Source organism: Equus caballus, chromosome 17 (assembly GCF_041296265.1).
Source record: "Equus caballus isolate H_3958 breed thoroughbred chromosome 17, TB-T2T, whole genome shotgun sequence".
NCBI lineage: Eukaryota > Metazoa > Chordata > Mammalia > Perissodactyla > Equidae > Equus > Equus caballus.
The window spans coordinates 37890963-37896928 of record NC_091700.1 but is presented as its reverse complement, the minus strand read 5'-3'; the positions used below and the strand labels follow the sequence as shown (position 1 = coordinate 37896928).

The following is a 5966-nucleotide window of genomic DNA, read 5'->3' as shown; positions in this document are numbered from 1 at the left end:
CTACAGAAGACTGGATAAACAAATTGTGCCATATTTGTACATAGATTACTACTCAACAGCGAAAAGAAATGGACCACCAATAACACACAATAAGTTTAATCTCCAAAACATTATACTGAACAAGTGAAGCCAGACATGGAAGAGTACATATTGCATGATTCCATTTATGTAAAGTTCGAGGGTAGTAAAATGAATCTATAGCAATAGAAATTGGAACAACTGTTGTCTCTGGACGTGTATGTGGTGGTGGAAGGAAGGGAGCATTGGCTTGAAATGGCACAAGGAACTTCCAGGTGCTACCGAACCCAGGTTCGTTTTTGCCTGTCACCCAGAAAGCCAAACACTGAGCCAACAAGATTGAAGCAGAGAGAGAGTTTTAATCACAAGGCAGTGAAGTGAGGAAACAAGAGAATGAGTTTCAAATCCACTTCCCTGAAAACAGGGACTCAGGGATATACATGGGATAGGGGGCAAAGTGGTCTGAAATGTGGAGATAGATGGTTGGAGGTGAGGAGAGGTGAGATAATTGATGATCTGCACAAGCGTAGTCAGACTTCATGGCTCTTCATAGGATGCATGTTCACAAAAAGGCGGCATTAGCATGATCTGAGGGAGGAGTTTTAGCCTCTTGACGTCAAAAAGTCACTTATCGGATATCTGCGCTGGCCCAGTTGATGGGTTGGTGGTCTCAACAGGCCTGAAGAGGACAAGGGGTTCTAATCCCTGAAAAACAGCTCAAATACCCATTACTATGGTGACCCAGGCTCCAGGGAGACGTTATCTATAGGAACCTAGTGGGAGTCAGATAGCATGTTGCCTAAACAGCACAGTTAACAATGAGCGGGAGAACAGCTAAAGGCTATAATCAGTAATTGCAAAAAGGAAAAGGACTTTTGCTCCTAACTTCTTAATCATCAATGTCTACCTGTTTGCTGGTTTCACGGAGGTGATCGAAATGCTCTGTATCTTGCTTTGGGTAATGGTTACATAGGTAGGGTCAAAACTTAATCTGTACACTGAAGATCTGTGCATTTTATTGTGTATGAAATATGCCTCAATTAAAGAACTATATAATCTTATGTGTTTGTAATTTTGCTGCTGGAAGGAGATTTTTTCAAGAATGAAGTCCACTGAGTCATTTTCTTTTCTTTCTAGCTTCCTTCACTTCTTCTGGATCATATTAAAAGCATATGCATGTTAATAATGTGAGACATTAGCAGGCCTCCCTCTGGATCTATGGATCCCATTGTACACGCGGTGTTATGATCCCAGATATCTCATCCCCAAGCCTACATCAGATTAGAAGTAGCAGAAAAGTACACAGGAAGGCACATTGATAATAGTAAATAGCCTGACACCCTGACAGTGAAGGAGAAAGAGAAAAACTGAAAGTATGACCTAAGAATTCAAAAGAGTGTGGTCCTAGAATAATTGAAACAAAATCAGACAATGCTATACATTCCCCTAGCCACAGGGCATCACATTTTATAACAGGCTTTACCCAGAAATGTTAAATTATATGCAATATAGTCTATTTTAAATTCAAGTAAGAGTAAATACATGAACATTCCATCAAGAACAGTTTAAATAATTTTTTTTTGGTGCTCAACGGGATAAAACTTCAGATATTTGGATTAATCCCAGTTAGAGATTAAAGGCACTCCCTGGTAGAACCTAGGACCGGTGTCAAAGGAGCCACCTCTGAGTAGATGGCTACCATTAAACAATTGAGTGGAGCTCCAGGCAACTGGAAGGGGTCATGCAATCCCGACAAGTACTGACCTAACACCATTACTACCACCATGTAATTTCCTTACCGCTGTAACGATGCTAAATAATGCAGAAAGCATGTGCTTTCCTTGGGGCACATGGCTGTGAGCACTCCAGAGGGTGAGGCCCATGAAAAGGTCTTGCTAGTTTTTCTGAAAGTAAATCATTCTAAACGGGCTCCTAGAAAGTTTTCTGGATGATTTCTACTCTACAGAGATTTGATTGCAGAAACTTTCTGGTATACTTAAAAAAAAAAAAACCCAAAATTCAACTTCCTATAACACTTAGAAATTAAACACTTAGAAATTAAAAACACTTGGTTGTTGCATTGAAGGACAACCTTGATGAGTAGAACTTCAAAACTAGAGAAAAAATGGAACAGTCAATAAGACGAAATTTTCTGATTGTCAACAACTAAACCTTGTTAAACTTGGAAAACATAATGAAAAGGGGATCCATCCTAGTTGGGGCATTGTATCCTTGAGCCCAGATTCATGCTTGAATTAGATGCTGTGTATTTACAGGGATAAAGGGCCATGGAGAATGAGAACAGGGAGGTGGATGCTGTTGGAAGGGGAGAGCATGGAATGTCCGTAGTGGTCAAGAGACATGCACATGTGGGTGTGTGGGAGGGTATCAAGGGAAATGAACTCTGCCAAGCTGATTTATTTTCTAGCTGCCAAAGCATTCCTGGGACATTCTCTCTAGATGCTAGGATTACAGAGGTGGCCAGTTTCAGCAATATGTTTACGCATTAGAAGCACAAGGATTTTTTTTTCTAGCAGATGTATTTTAAATTCTAAAAAGACAATGATGACATTAAAGAAACTTGGAAACAAAACGACCCCTCATAATTCCGCTGCTCTTTAACTGGTAGTATTCTATTTTTCTGTTTTCTTCTAGACTATAATTCTCTTTCTTTAGCAATACTTTTGGGAGAGTAAGTTTCCTCTTGGCATAATATGTATTAAAGCAGCTTCTGACCCTTAATAAACTGGGAACAATTCTCCAGTCATTCTGGAGAATTATATCATTCTGCCTTAAACTGGAAACTTGAACTGCAGAGACGAATTACCTGAAAATATCATTTTACAACTGTTGTCAAGATTCTCCTTTTCAACAACTGCTGATCAATGGTCCTTTGGCCAGCTGATGTAAAGGAAGGCAAATATTGTGGGTAAGAGAGCAACCCATTCTCCATAATGGGTTAGGGGTCATCCATCCTAGCTCCCTGTTTAATAAGGAAAAGGATAACCAGAAAGTTCACAGAACTAAAAGGTGCTAGAGCTGAGATTTGAACCAAATTCTTAAAAAATAAAACTTTTAATTTAAGGTAATTTTAGATTTATAGAAATGTTTTAAAACAGCACATAGAGTTCAGGTAGACCCTTCATCCAGCTTCCCCTAATGTTAACAATTACACAACCACAGTTCAATTATCAAAACCGGAAAATTAACAGTGGTACAATACTATTACTTGAACTACAGACCCTATTTGAATTTCATCAGTTTTCCCTCTAATGTCAAAAAGACACTAGACTGTCTACACTGTCTATACTAGACTACACTGTCATTCTAGGATCGAGTCCACAAACTCACATTGCACTTAGTTGTTAGGTCTCCTTAGCTTCTTCTAATCTGGGATAGTTCCTCAGTCTTTGTCTTTCATGACCTTGACACTTTTGAACAGTACTTCTCAGGTATTTCGTAGAATGCCCCTCAACTGGGATTTGTCTAACGTTTTCCCAGATTAGATTGAAGTTACGTATTTTTGGCACAAATACCACAGAGGTGAAGTGTCTTTCTCAGTGCATTTTATCAGGAAATACACATGTTGATCTGTCTTATTACTGGTGAAGTGAACCTTGATCTCTTGGTTGAGATCATGTCCGCCGGGTTTCTCCACTGTCATTTTACTATTTTTCCTTTGTAATTGATAAATATCTTGCAGGAGATACATGGGGACTCTGCTAATATCTGTTTTCCCTCAAACGTTCACCCATGGATTTCAGTATCACTGGATCTTGCCTGCAACAATTAATATTGTGATACTTACGTGGTGGAAATTTTGTAATGTATTTATATCAATATGTATAGACTGATGGATTTTTATTTTCTGTTATGGATTATAACCGAAGGCTATCATTATTTATTTTTTTGCTGAAATTGTTTCAACTTTGGCCATTGGGAACTCTTGTAAGTTGGATCTTGTATTCTTTTGTCATGCCTCATCATTGTGAGGCTGTTATTGTTTTGAGTATTTCCTTATTTTCTGACACAAGATTTTCCAGGCTCGATTAGATTTCTCTTACTCCAGCCCTAGAATCAATCACTATAAATCAAGACTTTTTTTTTTTAGTGAGGAAGATTGGCCCTGGGCTGAGACCTGTTGTCCATCTTGCTCTTTTTGCTTGAGGAACAGTGGCCCTGAGCTAACATCTATGCTCATCTTCCTCTATTTTGTATGTGGGTTGCCACCACAGCATGGCTTGATGAATGGTGTAGGTCCACACCCAGGATCCTAACCCGCGAACTTGGGCTGTCAAAACGGAGCAAACTTAACCACTATGCCACCAGGCTGGCCCAAGACATTTTGATATAAACCTCTTATGCTCCTTCCACCAGCTTGCGTTACATTTGAAACGATTTTGACTTGAACTCTTTGTAAATTTTCTCAGAAATATACTATAAAGGTCAATGGAGTTTGTACTTGTCAAGTTCGTTCTAATCGTCCGATGTTGCCTTGTGGTTACTCCCAAAGCTCTTCTGTCCACTCTATTTGATTGCTGGGATGAGGTAGCAAGAAGATGAGAAGATACAGAAGTGGATTTGAGTGTAGCTAAGGGTACAGATGTAGACAGAAATGATGTGGATATAGATGAAGACATGAATGGGAGGCTGGGAGAATCCCTGGATGGGACTCAAATATACACATGTAAATTCATTCTGCTTCCCCACTATGCAAATCAAAAAAACACAAAAGTTTCAAACGCAAGTCAGAATTTTTAAAGTTTCATTTCTTTCTGGTGCTTGCTCCACTCTACCTGTTCGGAAGGTGCTCTCTGTGACTTCAGATTCTCTTCGCTCTCTCTTACTCTCTCAAGCTGACTCCGGGGCTGTCTGGGCTGATTTGTGGGGTCATGGCAAGTCTTCTTCTTGCTGAGTCTCACACACTCACTGAGGACATATTGATATACTCTCTGTGTTAGGGACAGATAAAATTCAACATATGGGTGTTAAATGAAAACATAGCTAAATTCACAGTGGAAATTCAAAGGAAGACCAAAAACAGAAACTTTAAAATTCTAGATCTCTAATCTTTTGCATAAAACAATAGAACTTAAAAATCCGCTTAGAAAACTATTGCAAATAGATGAGTATGTATCATGATTTAGATACTTGCAGTAAGACCCATATTCCATTCCAGGATTTAAGAACACTTAAGAGTAAAAACTGCAGTTTCTTAGAGTTCGCTGTGAGTGTAAGGTTGTTTTTCTGCTGTATGAATAGTCATTCCACATCTTTTTATTTGTAGTTTTCTACAAATGACACTATACTTTTTTCTATATGCTTTTCCCTGTATGTGCATGTGTGTGGCGTGCGTGTGTGTGAGAGAGAGAAGACGAGAGAAGGAAAGAGAGGGAGAGGGAAAAGGAGAGGGAGAGAAAGGGATGACACACTAGTTTCTTACTTTTACAGGAAATTTAATACATGTCAGCACAAATCTAACTGAGACTGACTCATTTGGCAGGAAGAACAAGTTCACACGCCAGAGCAAACAGAGAATGGGGTGAGATCTCAAGAAGAGGGAAAGGGTGGGGAGGCAGTCTACAATTTAAGATATGAGTAGCGGTGCTTTATTAAAATTGTTTTCAGTTTCTCATTGTCATGTTGAATTTTTATCCTGACCTCCACAGCACTTACCTTAAACTATCTAGGAAATTTCTTCCTACTCTCTGATCCCTGCAATCATTTAGTCATTTAGTTAACCTATTCTGCCTCCTCCATATCTTGTACGTTTATCTCCTCCTTTCTATCCCAGAGGTACTCACTTGGTTCAGGTCTTTACCAAGTTTTGTCTGGACTATTGCTATAGTTTTCTTCCCATCCTTGAATTGTTCATCCCTTAAAACTCATCCCAGGCATCTTTTCCTACTCAATAAGAGCTAGTCATTTCTTTCTTGATGCCATCACTG

At 39.2% G+C, this 5966-nt stretch overlaps 1 long non-coding RNA gene across 1 annotated transcript; it reads right to left on the bottom strand.

The window, feature by feature from the left end:
- Window positions 1-357: 357 nt before the first annotated feature.
- Window positions 358-4970, bottom strand: LOC138918392 (uncharacterized). Its single transcript, XR_011427717.1, has 2 exons — window positions 4815-4970; window positions 358-697 (listed from the first exon to the last, which is right to left on the bottom strand). It is a non-coding gene; the product is annotated as an uncharacterized lncRNA (long non-coding RNA).
- Between the last annotated feature and the right edge of the window lie 996 nt (window positions 4971-5966).